The sequence below is a fragment of the Pongo pygmaeus genome, chromosome 4 (assembly GCF_028885625.2).
Source record: "Pongo pygmaeus isolate AG05252 chromosome 4, NHGRI_mPonPyg2-v2.0_pri, whole genome shotgun sequence".
NCBI lineage: Eukaryota > Metazoa > Chordata > Mammalia > Primates > Hominidae > Pongo > Pongo pygmaeus.
Window position 1 is genome coordinate 45,214,717 of NC_072377.2, and position 20,084 is coordinate 45,234,800.

Sequence of the window (20,084 nt, forward strand, 5' to 3'; positions counted from 1 at the left end):
ATTTTGATGGGGACACAGCCAAACCATATCATATATTATGGAAAGTTTTCTAACATAATGCTTTTAGAAGACTTTTTCAAAATATAAAAATAATTATTATAGTATAATCTGTAAAACATTCAAACAACCAGTTGGTGAGGTTATAAATCAAATGAGAGAGGAGGAACTGATCCAAGTAGCAGGAACACATTTCCAAAGTAAAATTTGCAACAGAGCATTTTGAGATCATGGTTTTAATTTATGAATGGCATTATTATCTTTAAACTATTATTTTCCAAGCTCATATATGGTCTTTTTGAAGGTTCTCTGAATGTTACATTTGATTTTAAGATCTAATCCAAAATGAAATATAGAATGTGCTTTGTTTTCTATAAAAATATCAATGACTATCTCTTAAATTAGTCAAGGAAAGACAAATTACCAAAATTCAAACTTATTTGAATTATTTTTAAGTGATTCCAGGCAATAAATACATAGAAGCCATGGAAAGTTTTAGCTTCAAATCACAAAATTGCAAAAAAAATTGTAAATGGCTAAATATAAGGGGGGTTATGGAAAATATTTGGTCACCTTAATTATAGGTTTAAATGCCACAAACAATATAATAATAGTTTTAACTTACTTTTTTTGATTACTAAGCAACTAAACCAACTTTACAAATGTTAAATTCAATAAACTCAGTATCTCTTTAAAGCAGGATTTCTTTCTCTCCCTGGGCATCATTTACTGATAGATAAAAACAGAGTAATAAATAAATGGCTTCCTGAAGGCAGGTAAGGCAACCTCCATGCCAGACCAGTTCTCAAAACAGTAACCAAAATTCCCCCCATTTTCTTGCTTTTACTCTCTATAACTGTTAATTATAATAAACCATATGAAAATGTTTTCCTTAAGTGATATTCTTGCTCTATTGTATTTTCATTAATATTTTTACTTTATTTCATTTATTAATATGAGGATTAAACAGTTTGGCATCTCTTTTTCCACCACTCAATGTTATTTTCAACAGATTGTTTTCTATTATTTGACAGTTTTCTGGAAACCACCTACTCATTCATGTTCGATGTGGTCAAACCACTGTGGTGAACCGAAGACTGAAGACCACCATTACTATTTGTTTAATATTTACATTTTGTTTAATAGGGGTTTCCTATTTGGGACTACCTTGGGAAATGCATCTCAGATAATTATGGCAGGAAAACAGTGGGGAAAAGTATAAATGATGCAACCCTAGACTGGAATTCTCAATCTTGTCTTCCAGTGAAGAAATATGTTTTCACTACATTTATGTCTTTCTGTGCACTATTTCTTAAGTATAGAAATATTTTGTAAGGTAGACAAAAGAATGTATGTGTTTAGTCCTTACAGATTTTATTTTTATTGATTTCACAAGTTGTGACTATATTTTGCCTGAAAGCTCAGTTATATTATTCTTAGATTTCATTTGTTGGCAGCCACTATTAGTTTATTTATTTAAAAAATATTTTACGTAGAAAAAGGTGCTGTGGCTGTATCCTGAAACCTTAGATGTTTCTCCCATTAGACTTATCTATTCTGTTTGTGACATGATAGCTTAGCAGGGCACAGTAGACCATTAGGAAAATAAGCAAATTCTTATCTGGTAGTCATTAACTAGAATCACTCATTCTCATTTCTCTCTTGCCTGGAAGTTGGTTCTTTTCTCATCCTGGAAAATATTTTGATAGAGAAGTAAGTGCTGGTGAAAAGTGAACATGTGGCAGATGGACTGGAACGGAGAAGGGACTAAAACTACATTTGTCTATGTAATCATTGAGGGGGGTTAACAAAGACAAGTCGGTGACTAGCTGCTGGCATTATCATATTTCAGGGCTTAAGTTTTGATGTAGATATAGCAAACTATGAAACACGTTCATTGTCAATCTCTTCTGCATTTTTGAAGGGACTTCTAAGCTCTGTCAGCTAATAGCTTTAGATAACAGTTTTAATACACCGTATTGATAACAACTATTATTGTTATCAATAACAAGGACCTTTTCTTCCTTTATCAATATCAAGGACCTTTTATTCCTTTTACTAAAAATGCCCTATAACATTCATCATTGCTGACGTTAAGTATCTTCTGAGTGACAAAACCAGCAGAGGAGGGGTTTACAGTAGTTTCTGTTTAGTCCTGTGAATTAGAAAAATTAAGAATAACATGTTCTTTTTATAAAGTCAATATCATTGAAATTAAATTAAATTACAGAAAACTTAAAACTTAAGAAAACTTAACAAGTACTTGCTACTTATAGAAGTAATTTAAGTATTACTTGTCAAGCTTTAATAATGAGCAGATTCCTTTTAAAGGGAAAAAATGTTCTCACAGACCAGTGAATAAGAGATTCATGAATCCAAATTTGAGATTCCTCAATTTAAGAAAATATCTTTCAGGTGTAAATTATCAATGAGAAAGAAAATATTTTGGCTTTAAATATAACAAAACAAAGTTTTTAAAGATTAAGATCAAAACAAAAGCAGAGAAAAGTCCAAGGATCTTGTAGATCCCTAAATAAGGGCTCTAACCTGAATTTCTGGATAAAAACCTAGCAAGATACTTGGGAGCATATGACTTATTTAATAAATTGCTGAAAGAATTTATACATTTTCTAAAGTTGCCTAATTTAAAGTTGGTAATGTCACAAAGCCTGTGAGTGAATATGACTCAATCTGCATTTTGGAGAACTCAGTAATATACATAATTTGTAATAACATATTTATGTAGTAATTATGACATGTTCCAGCATCATCATTTTGACAGAGATCAGTGGGAGAAAACAATTATCACTGTGGAGGAAATGGTCACTGAATCACAGCCAAATTTTATTGGGGCAAAGTATTATAAGATATGGGCCCAAATGATTACTTTTTGTGGAAAGATTAATAAGTGTGGATATTGGCCATGGGAGGAGAGTCAGTGACTCTTTAGTTTAATAACAAAGTAATGAGGAATTCGTCATCTGAATTCTTGCTGAGCTAGTTACTTAAAGGCACCCGTGGGAATGAAATGAGGTAATGGTGAAAGCCTTTTGAAATCCCCTAAATTGTCCTCGTTTAGAAGAAAAAGTCCAGAGACCCTAATTTCAATTAACTATTTTCTAAAATACTGAGGGAAGAAGGTGTGGTTTGTTATATGGAGGTTTTTATTTTTCTCTAGCAAGTCTCAGTTTTCTGAGAGCCCCAAATTAAAAAAGAAATTCCAAGTTTAGTGTAAGAGGCAGTGAGGAGAGAAGCAAACGGATATTTAACTACTTCCTTCCCTCATAATTCTATGTACAAACCAGAACCAAATGCTATTACCGCCACATTAAAGAAAAGAGGAAGAGTGGTTGGCCATGCTAATAGAGCTTCTATCAGACATTAACCCTGTGTGTGGTGGTTCCAGAAGCCAGTTCTCTAATTCTTGACAATTTTTTCATATGCACTGACTAAGGAACACAGAAGGGGCCAGATACTCTGATATCACTGTAAATCCATCACTCAGTTTATTTAAACATATCTCAATTCTATGTAGACAGAAAGCACAAACATATTTGCAACCTGTTTGTTATTCATCATATTTGCTATATTTTATGGAATGCCCTTGGTGTACCAGGTGCTATGCTAAAAGCCTTATATATCTCATCTTAATTAAACCTTACACTAATGCTAGGAGCAGGTATACAGCCAAATATGTGCGATATAGTACATGAGAGATACAAGATTTGAAACCCATCTGTTTCTTATTCCTACATTCTAAGCCACTTCATTATTCTACTCTTCCATTGTTTTTGCTTCTATATAGCCATTTAAGACTAGGTGATATATTCCAAAGGAGTTTGTTGACTCATAGGTTCATTTAGATTGTAGGTTTTAAATCTAGATGGTAATTCACACATTTGGGATTTCAAGTCCAGTCGCAACTGGTCTGCTTCAGTTGTTTATTTTTAAAAATCCAGCAAATATGATTTTTCCTTTTCCTGTGCTATGAATAATCATGTGGACAGTTTCCACATGAATAAGAACTCATTGTATGAATAGTATATACAATGACTATATTATATGTTTTATATATTGCATATTATTGTATAAATAGTATACTTACTATTTATATAATGAGTACTATTTATACAATGAATATATATTGTAAAAATAAGTATATAAATATATATGTTATAAAATATATTGTGTGTGTGTGAGTGTGTATGTGTGTATATATATATATACACACACACACATATACATATATATCATATACATCTTGGCTTGTGTGGTGTCTTGACCTGTGTTATTACAAGAGAAAATGAAACCAAGAGGACAAATTTATTTATTTGTTTATTTTTGAGATGGAGTCTTGTTCTGTTGCCAGGCTGGAGTGCAGTGGTGCGATCTTGGCTCACTGCAACCTCCACCTCCAAGGTTCAAGTGATTCTGCTGCCTCAGCCTCCCAAGTAGCTGGGACTACAAGCACGCACCACCATGCCCAGCTAATTTTTGTATTTTTCAGTAGAGACAGGGTTTCACCATGTTGGCAAGGATGGTCTTGATCTCTTGACCTCGTGATCTGCCCGCCTCGGCCTCTCAAAGTGCTGGGAATACAGGCATGAGCCACTGCGCCTGGCCGACACATTTATTTTGCTACTTAATCAGCCATAACCTAGATGTCATATCATTGCAGTTCAATGTAAGGCTGGAGAGGTAGATTTTGGCCACACACATAAACACACACACGTGTATACACATATATGTATAAATGCACACATTCATCAGACCAGTGGGAATCTGGGTCACCGTATTTCATGGGCAAAAGGTTTGGAAAGATTTGATTAATAAAGTAGGTAATGACATTAGACTACAAAAATTATTCTGGAAATCAATGATCTCAATGTATTCTTGATTCCTCCAACTATCTGTTAAATCAAATTCCAGTTTGAGCATCATATTTTAAGATTATTGCAAGATGATGGGGACCTAAAATTAGTACTAATATTAAGATGGTGAAAAACTGAAGGTGAGTTTAAGAAAATGAAAAAGATGCTTAGTTAAATGACAATTTTCAACAAGTATTTAAAAGGTTACTATGCAGAAGCAGGAAAGAACTTAGCTCTATGTGGTTCTCAAGAACAGAACTAGGACCAATGGCTAAAAGCTACAGGGCAGCTTTTAGAATCAAGTTCAACTCAGGAAAAACTTTCTAGCAATTAATACTTTTCAATAGTTAAACAGGTGAACCTAAATTCTCACAGAATGGGAAAAAATGAAAAGTACCCTAGAACTCTTTTAGTCTTGTTTCTTAATTTTATGGATGAGGAAATTGGGGTTTGGCCATAAGTGATTTGATGAAGGTGATGAAAACTAACTGTGGATCCAGAGTTATAACTCTTTCTCTCTTGTACAAACTAATGTTTTGGGTTTTTTTTCCTTTTTTTAATACTCCATGCCATCTCCAAAGCAGTGAACTTGTCATTGTTTTTCATTTATTCAGAAAATGTTTAATAACTAATCACATGCAGCCCAGTAGGGGCTTTATAAAAACATGATAACTTTGAGCAGATTTTGTTGAAGGAGACTTACTCAATTTTTCAGTTAGAGATGACTAACACAGAGACTGGCATATAGCTATTGTTAAATCAATTGAACAAGACTGAATAAAATGGAGGATTATTCTGTACACTCCCCAAATCCTTCTGACTCTCAGCCTAATAGCATATGAACTAGAAAACAGAATTAGTTCAGAAACAGAGGTCTAAGAGTGAGACTATGGTATAGGCAGGGTCAGTAGAAGAGAAATGAGGGGAAAGAGAAGGACTCTAGAGAAAGCAGGAGGAGTAAAAAGCAAAATCATAACAGAGTCAGAGTTATGGGATCTGCTTTGGAAATCAAAACTTACATTAAGGAAGGTTTAAAGATAGGCATGCTGGAAAGTAGGGGGTTAACAATAGATTTCTTTCTAAGTCACATGCAAAGTAATTTTTTTAAATATTGTAGTGAAAAGGTAACAAAAAACAATTTAACACTCTCATTCCTAAGCTATTATTTGGGGATAAGACCAATTCTAGTCCTTAAAGCATCTTCTATGATGCTCTTTTTCATCTTATATTAAATCTTTTCTGGAGGAAATGTTCATTAGTTCAAATAAAGCTATTGTTCCTGGTTAAAAGAGTAATGCCAACTTGGAGTGGTTTTGTGGGTTTATTCTCCACTTGAGAACAGAGGCTTCAAGTTTGTTAGCAAACCATATTGTTTTAAATTAAATTTTCAAATAAATATACTTGGGTGTGAATTCAACTGAAAATATTTTGCAAAACTAAAAAAAAAATTCCCAAACTCTAAAAACATTCCAGTGGTTTTGAAAAACTGGACCATGTTGAGGCTTAGTTATTGCCAAGGATTTTAAAATAATGATTTCTAACCACATCTGCCCCACAAAACCTAGCTGCTGTTCAAGGCAACTTTGCCTCCCATACATAAGTTAACAGTGACATCTTGTGGTCAGTTTTTACTTAAAAAATATACAGGCAAAGTACAGAAATACACACTTTCATCATTACAAAAATATCCAATTTCTCCTTGCTCTTCCAAATATTTCTATGGTACTTATCCATTATGCAAATACTCTTTTATATTTTTAATTTTTTTAGGTACGTACTAGATGTATATGTTTATGGGGTACATGAGATATTTTGGTAAAAGCATACAATGTGTAATAATCACATCGTGGAAAATTGGTGCATAGCCATCCCCTGAAGCATTTATTGTTTGTGTACAGACAATCCAATTATACTCTTTTAGTTGTTTTAAAATGTACAATTTAATTATTATTGACCATAGTCCTCCCGTTGTGCTATCAAATACTAGGTCTTATTCATTGTTTCTATTTTTTTGTACTCATTAAACATCCTCACCTCCTCCCATTCCCCCACTATGCTTCCTAGCCTCTGGTAACCATCCTTCCATTCTCTGTCTCTATGAGTTCAATTGTTTTGATTTTTAAATCCTATGAATGAGTGAGAACACACATGTTTGTCTTTCTGTGGCTGGTTTATTTCACTTAAATAATGACCTCCAGTTTCATCCATGTTATTGCAAATAATCAAATCTAGTTCATTTTTATGACTGTACATATGTACCACATTTTCTTTATCCATATATCTGTTGGTGGACACTTACGTTGCTCCAAATCTTGGCTATTGTGAACAATACTGCAACAAACATGGGAGTGCAGATATCTCTTCGATATGCTGATTTCCTTTCTTTTGGGTATATACTCAGCAGTAGGATGGATGAATTGGATAGTAGTCCTATTTTTAGTTTTTTGAGGAAACTCCAAACTGTTCTCCATAGGGGTTGTACTAACTTACATTCCCACCAACAGTGTACAAGCGTTCCCTTTTCTCCACATCCTTGTCAACATTTGTTATTATTGCCTGTCTTTTGGATAAATGCCATTTTAACTGGGGTCAAAGGATATCTCATTGTAGTTTTGATTTACATTTCACTGACAATCAGTGATGTTGAGCAACTTTTTATATGCTTTTTTGACATTCGTATATCTTCTTTTGAGAAATCTCTATTCAAATCCTTTGTCCATTTTTAATCGATTGTTAGATTTTTTTCCTGTAGAGTTGTTTGAGCTCCTTATATATACACTGGTTACTAACCCCTTGTTGGTTGAGTAGTTTGCAAATATTTTTTCCAGTTCTTTGGGTTGCCCCTATGTTTTATTGATAGTTTCCTTTGCTGTGCAGAAACTTTTTAACTTGATGTGATCCCATTTGTCCATTTTGACTTTGGTTGCCTGTGCTTGTGGGGCAAGAAATTTTTTTCCCAGACGAACATTCTGCAATGTTTACTCATAGTCGTTTCATAGTGAGAGGTCTTAGATGGAAGTGTTCAATCCATTTGATTTGATTTTTGTGTATGGTGAGAGATAGGGGTCTAGTTTCATTCTTCTGCATATGGATCTGCCCTACAGGATATCCTTTCATAATTCTAAGTGGTATATATTGAGTGTTGTAAGTGAAAACTTTCCACAAATATGAAATTGATATGTGGGTGTTGAAGGAGAGTGGGAAAAGCATGTCTGTTAACTCGTTAAGATGAATGAAGCTAAAATCTTCATTTTCCTGATCCCTTCATCTTTCTTATCCTTCGACATCACAGAGTACTAGGTAAACGTAATAAACATAATAACAGTTAAAATTTGTTGGACAGTCATGATGCATCTGTTACCCCTCTAAGCACTTTGAAGTGGTATTATTTCATTTAAACATAACAACACCCCCATCAAGCAGTTACGTCGTTATTTCCATTTTAAACATGAGTAAAGGGGACACAGAAAGGTAAAACGACTTCCCCAAGATGGCAACGCTAATCATTGGCAGAACTATGATTTGCCCAAGGGAATCTGACTCCACTGGACGTACTTATCCACTAATCTGAAAAAGAGATGCTGCTGGATCAGAACACATGGGTCATTATCCTCTAGCTAACCTACATTGCAGAGTGAATCATCACCTTAGGTTTTATTCCTAGTGTTCCCTGATAATCTTAGAGGCCACACTCATAAAAATTCCGCCTCTCTTTTTATACGAAGTCACTGTAGTCATAGTGATGTTTTCTAATTAACACAACATGCAACTAATTTAAGAACTTGAACGCAACAGACTGATTTCAAATCTCCAGAATGAATGAAGAAAATAAACTAGTTTTTCTCATAGATCTCCAGGTGCTATAAATTCTAAGGACCTTTCTCACTCATTTCTTGAACTAGAAATTGAAGTCTCTTCTCTTTTGTGATGCATTAAAGTTCAATTTCTCTATATAAACACATTTTGAGGTATTAATAATTGAAAAATAATGTACAAAAGCCAATCATGAGAACGTTGAGGGCTGCCCGTGTGTGTACATATATGTGTTTGTGTATGCATGTGTGAACTTATAAATACACACCCATAGACCCTGTTTTTATGCAACCCAAACCCCATTGTGCATTTTTCTAATAACTCAGTCTATAAACCTTACCCTCTCATCTTCTCTTGATGTTTTGCATAACCTTCTGGGATATCCCTGTCTCTTCTACTTCACTGCTGGAAAAATAATTAAGCATTCTCTAGATTTCTGTCAGTAAATTTAAGTTTCTATACTTGGCTACCCTCTTAGCAATATCTAAGCAGAGTTTAACCTAGGAATTTAGAGCAAAAAAACGTTTTAATACAGGAAATTATTTTGCTGTACAATATAGGCAGACAGTTTGCCTTCAGAAATTCAGAAATGCAGCTTTTAGAGGGAGGTCAGCATCATTGGTCTCAGCTACCTGCAATACAGAAGGAAATAATTTATTTCATAGGGAAAAACATGAAAAAGACTTATCTCACACCACACACAGAAATGAATTCCAGCTGAACTAAAGACCAAAATGTGAAAAAAGACAAAATTATTAAAATTTTGGAAGATAATATATCATAATGTCAATTTGTGAAGTATTTCTTTAACCAGGTTTTTTTAAATGAGCAAAACATAAATATGATCACATTGAAGTTTAAGAACTTCTCTTTATCAAATGTAATACTGAAGAAACTGAAAAGTCAAGCCACAAACTGGGCAACATATTTGCAAACTATTTTAAAAAAAAGATGAACAAATCCTGAACAGGCATTTCACAGCAAAGGAAATAAAAATGACCAATAATTGTATTAAAACAAGCTCAAATTCATTAGTAGGCATGGAAATGCAAATTAGAACCACAAAAAGATGTCATTTTACCCAATGAATGAAAACTTAAAAGTCTGACAATAACAAGTGTTGCCGATAATAAATTGCTAGTACGTGAAAGAACTGTTCAAAATTGATATATAATAGTTAAACTAAAACACTTTTAGAAAACAGTTTGACATCTTACTAGAGTTGAAGATGATTCAGCCACTTTTATTCCAGCCACTCCATTTCTAGCATACACTATAGAGAAGTGTATATTTAAGGAGGCCTGTTTAAAATAGGTCAAAATGAGAAGCAACACAATGTTAAACAATAGGAGGATTATCTACTGAGAGCTATCCATGGAATGTAATACTATATAATGTAAAAATCATCAAACCACAGCTACAAAATTCAACATGGATATATCTCATAAACTTAAAGTTGAATGACCAAACCCATTACAGAAGAAAATACAAAGCATGCCTTCATTTATATAAAGTTCAAGAACATGCAAAACCAAACAATTGAAAAGCCATACAAATTGTTCACTGTGAAAGTGAAACATATGTTGAACTTTTAACAAAGTAATAATAAACATAAAATTCAAGATGGTGGCTACCTCTGGTAGAGAAAAGGAGGATAGGATTGGAGTCACAGTGGAGGGGGACCTCTTCAAAGCAACTGGCAATGTCCTAGTTCTTGAGTTGGAAGGTAGGTATGTGATTGTTTATTTTGTTTTATTCTTTAAATTTTACAAAAATTTATCAATATTATATCTGTTCAATATTAAATTACAAAATTTAAAAGGACTCGCTGGTTCCACTTCCTCACCTGTATAACCTGGCCTCTCCTACTATCCTTCACTACCATCTGAGTTATCTTTCTTGTATGCAAACATTTCTCTGTTCATAGTTCTACAATTGTTGTCCATCCCCTACAAGAGTGTATGTAAAATGTATGTAGCACACAAGGCTCTGCATAAAGATACAGTCATTAAAATATCATTAATTTTCCAGTTTATCCTTTCCAAATTTGAACTTGGGAACAGACTATTAAACTTCAGTGCAAAGAATCAGTACAACCAGAATTCGACTTTGGAATCTGTACATGATCAGGTTTATTCAGCAAGTAATTGTCCACTTGATGGAATAATATATAATGCATGTATTCAGATTCTGGTGAAACATTACTTTTCTTCCACATTTCTTACATCTAAACCAAGTTTTGTTCTGATTTTTAAAAGAAATAAGCTGACGGGCACAGTTGCTCATGCCTGTAATTCCAGCACTTTGGGAGGCTGAGACGGGTGGATTACCTGAGGTCCAAAGTTTGAGACCAGCCTGGCCGACATGGTGAAACCCCATCTCTACTAAAAACACACCAAATAAGCTGGGTGTGGTGGCAGATACCTGTAATCCCAGCTACTCAGGAGGCTAAGGCAGAAGAATAGCCTGAACCCAGGAGGTGGAGGTTGCAGTGAGCTGAGATCATGGCATTGCACTCCAGCCTGGGCAACGAGAGCGAAATTGTGTGGGAGGGAAGGGGAAAGGGAAGCGGAAGGGGAAGGGGAAGGAGAAGGGGAAGGGGAAGGAGAAGGGGAAGGGCAATCTGTAACCAGTAAAGATAAATTAGAAATTACAATGAGGAAAAATACCAATAATCCCATCATTTGCTTTCATCTTTTGTTGATATTTTATTGCACTTCTTTCCTGGCTTTTTCCATGTCATTATGTTTGTATTTCTTATCCAATCATGTAGTTTATAAGTTTTTTTAATCTTGGGTTTTAAACTCATCTTTATTTCAAAACTATTTTACTATTTTAAAAATGTTATTTTAATGGTTTCATAGTAGTCTTAATTTAAATATACTACAACTTATTTTATCAGTCCTATACTATTAGGTAGATATCTATCTATATATCTATATATATCGATATATCTATATCTATATACATCTATATATCTCTATATATCTCTATATCTATATCTATATCTATGTCTATGTCTATATCTATATCTATATCTATATCTATATCTATATCTATGTCTATATCTATATCTATATCTATATCTATATCTATGTCTATATCTATATCTATATCTATATCTATATCTATATCTATATATATATATACCCCTCGCAATGATTATACAAAATTGGGCCTAGAGGAAGGGGAAGAGGCAGAGTGGTGACTCAAATGCAAGGGAGAAAGAAGTTTAGAGGAACAGGGTTTCTTTTACTAATTGTGAAGAGAGAGAGAGAAAACTGTTCTGGACAGAGGACCAGGAAGCTGGATGGAAGAAACTCACCAACCAAGTGGTCGTAGAAAAACGACTGCCCCCACCTGCAGGTCAACAGCCCTGGGTACTTTAAACCCTCGTGACTGGGAAGTAGGGACTTAGATCTGCTGGAGATTGGGTGGAAATGATGGTGCCATGATTGGTGAGCTTCTAGTCCTTGACCGGGGCAAAATTAAACTTTTTCCAGAGAGTAGGAAAGCAACCCACTGTCACCATTAAAAGTTGTGTGTGTGTGTGTGTGTGTGTGTGTGTGTGTGTGTGTATTTAATATGTTAAATTATATTGAGTCACTCTGATTGACTTATAAATTTTTTCCTCAGGGTCAGAAGCAATGGACATTTTAACAGACTGAACTATATCACCAATACTCCCCAGAAAGGTGGTAACAATTTACTTTCCAATTGTGAATATCATACTTTTGATGCCTATTCATAAATTCTTTGAGACTATTTTAACTACTTGAGTTATTTTAGAAAAATATTAATTTTAGGCCAACTTAGATCAACATAAATTTGAAGGAAATATGTTGAATAATGAGAGGAAAATTATTGTTTTTCTCCTATGTCATCTTACAGACAAGTTTTCATTAAACTGGGATGACTTCACTTGCCAAAAACATTTGATATATCAAATGCAGCCATATGTTCTAAATATAACAGATTACTGCCATGTGCATGAGTTAAGGAACATTGTATTGTGTAAGTTGAAAGAACATTTAAAATATATGGTTAAATTTCAAATAATTCATGTTGCAGATGTGTTCATATTTCAATGACAGAGAAACAGGAAAATACATAGCCTGGTGTTTGGGGTATAATCAGTTTGATGGTACACCTGAGCCATATTGAAATCTGGTCCTATCTCCAAAAGAGTATATTTAAATTCACAGGTAACTCCTCAGAAAGTCTTTGTTAGGGAGGAGGAAGCAGAAACTACATATGGATAGAGAGAATAGGATGCCAGGAAACTCATCAGTCTAATATTAAAGGAAGCATTGTGTGCATGACCTCTTGGTGCCTCACTTATGGATGGTGAATAGATTATAAGTGGATTAGCATTTCTATTGATCCTAGTTTTATTCTGTTTGTTATAATTTTTGGCATTAATTTTGACTTTTAAATATATTATATTTTTAAATATATTTTATTTTATGTTGATTATTAAGTTTTTAAAACCCCTCCTTAAGTTTTGCACTGGTAGCAAGTAAGACACTCAAATTACTCCTGTCTCAGGAGACATGCCCCTGGCTACCTTTTTCTTCCCTTATTTGTCCAGAAGCTTAGCACAGTCATGTGGCTACTGAAAGTCAGAATTTTTACTATATCTTCCAAGCCAGACCTTTCCTCTATGAGCTCTTTTTTATGCTTCAAAAGGCCTCCCTCTTTCTTATCTCACAAACATCAGAACTCTTAAATACATTCTATTCCTAGGTATTCTTATCCTAGCTAGTTGTAGACAATATAATAGACAATATATTGCACGTGAATGTTGAAGGGTAGTTGTATTACTATTGCTAGGGTAAATGTATGTGTTAAAAAGAATCTACCTAGAGATAAACTCTCTTCTTTATTTTGACAAAAATATGTATGCTTCTAGTGGTATGAAGATAGCTGTGAACAAGACATATAAGATTCCCATTCTCATGGGATTTAACTTATGGAAGATATACAAGCATAAACATTTGATCAGGATTGATGACATCTCATGCACTTTGGCAAATAATGAGGAAGGAATAATAACAAAAATGCTGGTAACAGAGTCAGTACCTATAAACAATCTTGAAAAGATAGGCTTGTCTGATCTGGGTAAGACGGCAGAAAATGAGATAAATGTAAACTGTTGAATTTGAGTTTTAATGATAACTGCAGAGAAGGCGCTGTAGCTTAGTCATAACTCATACACTTTGCTACACAGAAACTCAGTATGAATTGACAGTTTGAAATGGTCCCACCCCTAATTCAGATAATACGTAATATGGAGGTGGGTGTTTCCAGGGTTGTTGTTTCAGGGATGCAAAATCATTCTTAGATTTGATGATTTGCTAGGACTCACAGAACTCAGAAAACTGGTGATATTCATGGTTATAGTTTTTTTACAGTAAGTTAATACACATTAATATTAGTAAAGAAAAAATGTGCATAGGGTAAAGTCCTGGAGAAAACAGGTGCTACCTTCCAGTTGTCCTCTTCTATTGGAGTTACATGGACAATGCTTACATCTCCCAGCAATAATATGTGACAATTCATACAAAGTGTTGCCAACTGAGGAAGCTTACTTGAGCATTTGTATCCAGAGTGCTTGCCAGGCACAGAGTGCTTGCCTGATTGACTTTAGTTACTTGTTCTCTAGTCTTTTCAGAGGTCAATCTGATAATATGTGTTCCAAAGCCCCAGGTATACAAAGATACTCTCATCAAGCAGGATATACCAAGGGACTAGAAGTTATCCCTCAGAACCCCCAGGGCCAGTTATTTTATTTATTCATTCATTTATTTCTTTTCATAATGAACAGAATTTTAACAATCTGAGTCTGGTGAGTTAATCCTTTACTGCACAGTTGCTTAATTCAGCAGGACAAAAAATGTCATAAAGGAACCAGGATCATCTTTCCATTCTGTCATTCTTCGTGTTCCTGTGATGTCTCTTTGCATGATTGTAAATGGCTAAAACAATTCCAAGCATTACATGAACATATAACAACTGTTGTTGAAGATGATGGGGTACCTCCCTTTATCAAACTGGAAAACCTATCCAAGAAGCTTCAAGAAAAGTTGCCCTCAACCATTGTAAAGCAGGCTAATCATGATATACCCCCATGGACTGAGGGGAATGTTACCTTTCCTGAGCACACTGGAGAGTAAATGCCTGAACACAATTCAGGTTCTACTAATTAGGAAGAAGAGGACAAGAGAATGGTCATTGGATTCCAAAACTATCTGCCACAACCAATCCATGTTTTCACAGGAATCAAAATTGAGTAAGTCAGAAGTTATAGGAATATTAAGCTAAATTTGGTATAATGAAAAACACTGGATTCACACACTACTTTTTATGTATTCTTAATGTAGTACCTGTTACATTGTATTCAACTTATCTTTTCATGAAATGGTATTTACAGCTATGCTTTGCAGTCCTCAAGAACAGGGACAAGTCATATTTCCATGCCTAACACTTAACATACATTAAACATTAAATAAATCATTGATGAGAACATAAATGAATTAACAGAGTAGTCTGAAAAATAAATAGGGATACTTTGGCAGTAGGTGACTTCATCATTCACTTGATAAGATACTAGAAAGAAGGCAGGTATTAAAATGGGTGCTGATACAAAATAACCTTTACATATGCTTCCAATACTAGATATTTTAAAAATGAAATTGCTATATCATGAGAATAAATTGGTTTCTAGTGCTAATAATATACTTCCTCTTCTTGTATTACCACCCCTAAATAATAATATTAATAAGAACATAATGCTTAAAGAGCATTTTATTTAATGACCCTGTGAGAAATCAGGACAGGCAATAATAATCCTACATAGATAAGAAAACTGAGGCTATGAGGCCTTAAGTAACTCCTCCAAACTCACACAACATATTAAAGTAGAGGAGCTGTTACAGGAAAGCAGTCCTGATCCAGACCCCAAGAGAGGGTTCTGAGACTTCACACAAGAAAGAATTCAGGATGAGACCATACATTAAAGTGAAAGCAAGTTTATTAAGAAAGTAAAGGAATAAAAAGAATGGCTACTCCATAGGCATAGCAGTGGCATGGGCTGTTTGACCAAGAATATTTATAGTTATTTCTTGATTTTATGCTAAACAAGGGGTGAATTATTCATGAGTTTTCTGGGAAAGGGTTGGAAAATTCCAAGAACTGGAGGTTCTCTCTTTTTTAAACCATATAGGGTAATTACCTGACATAGTCATGGCATTTGTAAACCATCATGGTGCTGGTGGGAGTGTCTTTTAGCATGCTAATGCATTATAATTAGCATATAATGAGCAGTCAGGAAGACCACAGGTCACTTTCATCACCATGTTGGTTTTGGTGGGTTTGGGCTGGCTTCTCTACCACAGCCTATTTTATCAGCAAGATCTTTGTGACCTGTATCTTGTGTTGACCTCCTGTCTCATCCTGTGACTAAGAATGCCTAACCTCCTTTGAATGCAGCCCAGTAGGTCTCAGCCTTGTTTTACCCAGCCCCTATTCAAGATGGAGTCACTCTGGTTTAAACCCCTCTGACAGAGCCAGGAACATAACCCAAATAACCTGATTCCAGAGTTCTTACCCCTAACCACTACACTTTACAGTATTGACTCACTCTTTCTTGCCCATGTTCTTTGCTTCCTTTCCCTGGGCCATCAAGACATACTTCCTGAAAACTTAAAGACATAATCTCTACTCTTATTTATTTATTTAGAGACAGAGTCTTGCTCTCGTCACCAAGACTGGAGTCCAATGGCATGATCTCAGCTCACTACAACCTCCGCCTTCTGGGTTCAAGCAATTCTCCTGCCTCAGCCTCCCAAGTAGCTGGGATTACAGCACCTACTACCACGCTTGGCTAATTTTTGTATTTTTAGTAGACACAGGGTTTCACCATGTTGGCCAGGCTGGTCTCAAACTCCTGACCTCCAGTGATCCACCTGCTTCAGCCTCTCAAAGTGTTAGGATTACAGGCGTGAGCCACCACACCCAGCCTAATCTCTACTCTTAACAGATAATTATACATAAAAAGTCTTTCAAAAATCTCCACTTCACATAACTGCTAGATTAACTCACACACTCCATTATTCTGTAAGACCTACAAAACTGTAGGAGAGAAAAAATTAGTTTTCTCTAGCTTTCATAATTCTTAATTGAGACTTCTCTGTAACAAAAGACAGATTAACAAGATGTGAAAGGAAAATAAATATTTGGACCCCAAAATCTCTAGGCTAAAGGGAAAAGTCAAGCTGGGAACTGCTTAGGGCAAACCTGTCTCCTACTCAAAGTCACCTCTCTGGTCACTGAGATAAATGCATATCTATTACCTCCTTTGGTGAGGCTAATCAGAAACTCAAAAGAATGGAACCATTTGCTCTTATCTACCTATGGCCTGGAAGTCCCATCCCCGCTTCAAGTTGGCCCAGCTTTTCAGATCAAAATGTTCATCTTATATATGTTGATTGATGTCTCATGTCTCCCTAAAATGTATAAAACCAAGCTGTGCTCTCATTACCAGAAAGGGGTCTCGATCCACACCCCAAGAGAGGGTTCCTGGTTCTTGCACAACAAAGAATTCAGGGTGAGTCCATAGTGCAAAGCAAAAGCCAGTTTATTATGAAAGTAAGGTGGTGAAAGAATGGCTACTCCATAGACAGAGTAGGGCATTCTTGAACGTACCAGGACAAATATGTCCATCCTAGGTACAATACTTGTTTATATATAGGATAAAAAAGATATGGGGAGATGAGCTCTGCTACAAGAATTTGTGATATAGGATTTATTTTCTTAATTACTATATTTTGCAAGAATTGATATTATTATCTTTAAAGAAAAATTAAGAATGCTTCTGTTGTCAATATTCGGGACATCAGGACACTCCTAAGTCTGGGTCTGTTTAGTAAATGTTATCAATCTGTTCCCTTAACCATGAACATCTAGAGGCTGGGGATACCTAACTTTTTGGGAATGCAGCCCAGCAAGCTCCAGCCTTATTTTCCTAGCCCTCACTTAAGATGGAGTTGCTCTGTTTCAAGCACCTCTGACATATTTCCCCCACTCCCTTTACAAGAGGACCCTTAATGCTAAGGGTTGCAGAGAGATGAAGATCTGTCTTCTCTGATTTCTTCAGGCTGAATAGGGGTGATAATATTCCTGCCTAACTACTGGGTCTCTTGCATTCAGGGTAGAGAGGGGCTCAGTCAGAAAGCATCAGTATGGTGAGGGCTATTCATAACTCTGAATTTCAAAAAAAGGTGATATCTGAAAGACTAATAAGTGTTCAATTTAAGAAAACATTGAGTAAGCCTGTCTTGCATTCCTACACACAGATTACAACCACAATATAGTCCACAATAGCAAAGCAAATTAAGTAAAAGTATCCCAAGTAAACTAAATTAGAAGGCTTTCCATGAACTGGGCAATTGTTGGAAGCAAGCTGATATGGGGTTGCTATCTGATTCCAATGTGCCCAGAATTAGGATATCGATCCAGATTTTTACATTGACAAACCCTCTTATTTATTCTCAGTAGCAGCCAGAGATCACTGGTTGGTGCACAGGAATAAGCAGGGTTAGTATAAATTGCAGAGAAAAACCTCAAAAACAACTGAGGAGACTAGAACCTAATAACAGGTGTATCATAGTTCTTGAAACACAATTTTTTCCTCTCTTCAGTATCCCATTTTTATTAAAGACAAATCACGATAAGACCGATTTGCTTTATTATACTTGGCCTGATTATTTGTGTAAAATGTAGCAAGAATAATTATTTTTCACTTCGACTTTTTAAATTGGCTTTGATGGAACTCTCTTCCATAGAAGGAATCTCAGGTAAGACTTTTTTAAAGCCACACCCTGATATGGGATTGTATCCTCAAATACCTGTGAGTTGGGTAAATGTCTCTCCTTTTGAGGTCCCAAGATAATTTAGGGCTAATCAGCCTGTCAGAAAGTGATATTCTTTACTTAATACAGGTCAGGAATCCTGTGCAGGGACTGTGTAGACAAAGTATGAGGCCAGGTTTCCTAAGGGGCTTTTGTCACCTCTATATGTCAAGTTTAATTCCTTAAAGGAAAACACACTGTTCCAGTCAACGCCTTGGTAAAATAACCAGTTTCTCCCACTGTGTATTGTTGCAGAAGCAAATTGATTATTATTGCACTTATGCAAATAACTATACTGACATAAATTAAGAATACTCACAACTAGTTCCAAATTCTGGAGAAATCAGTTAGAGAGTTCCAAATGTTGTTCACAGGAGTATACTTTACTCAATTGCTAAAAGCTGTAAATAGCTGAAAAGAAAAGCTTCCTTGACTCTGAAAAAACAAAACAAAGGATCAGCAACACTTTAAGCAAAAATATTACTTCAGTCTTCTTTAGTTCAGTCCATGCAGTTAACTCCTATTTGATATCCATGAAAATTTTGACTCTCCATGAGTCCTGAAAGTTTTTTCTCTGATGTCATAATCTTCAAAGTCATCAGAAACTTGCATTTAAGAACAGCTGTCAAAGTCCTGCAGCTGATTACAAACCACCTTTCAAAAAATATTAAAACAAAAAAACAATTGTCTGTGGGTGATAAAAAGTCTTAGGATAGCCACTATCAAACCCACAATTGATAAGAAAACTTGATTACTTCTGTGGCATACAAAATTTTATGTAATAATTGTAATTATTAGTGATAAGCACACTAAGTTATATTAGAATTATTGGAGTTTCCCATAATTTTGGAACACATACCAATAACATATTTATACAAATATAGCCCAAAGAAAGCCAATTTTATATGTGACAATGTTTCCTTTATGATTTTTGTACCAAATAAACCAAACTTCACCTTTACATTAGCACACTGTTAATGTTAAACCCAAGCCCTAATAAAACCTTACAGACATATCTACCCAATTTTAATATTTGACAATGGGTAAGATTCTCATAAACATTTTATAACCCTTCAAAATTTTTTGTTAAAGAGCAGATCAGTGCTCTAAGAAAAAGTATGCTTGTATTCCAATGTTTAATTTACAGAAAAACTGAATACTCCTTTAACTTTGGCCAATATGTTCACACATAGATAATTTTTTTAGTGAGATTAATTTTTCACAAACCTTCCACAACTTGTTCAAACATTCAGCTTTATCCAAACTTAAAACAATCATTAACCCTTTAATCTAGGCAGCAACATCCACATTCTCATGCCTTCTTATAATCTTCTACCAAAAACACATTTCACTGTCTTTACACACCTTACATGTAGAACTGTTTCTATTTTCCAAAGATTACTTAAGTCACGTGAACTAAAAGACATTATGCTTTTAACTTTCCTGACAAAATATTTGATTTAAGCTTGTATTATTATTAAACCAATTAATC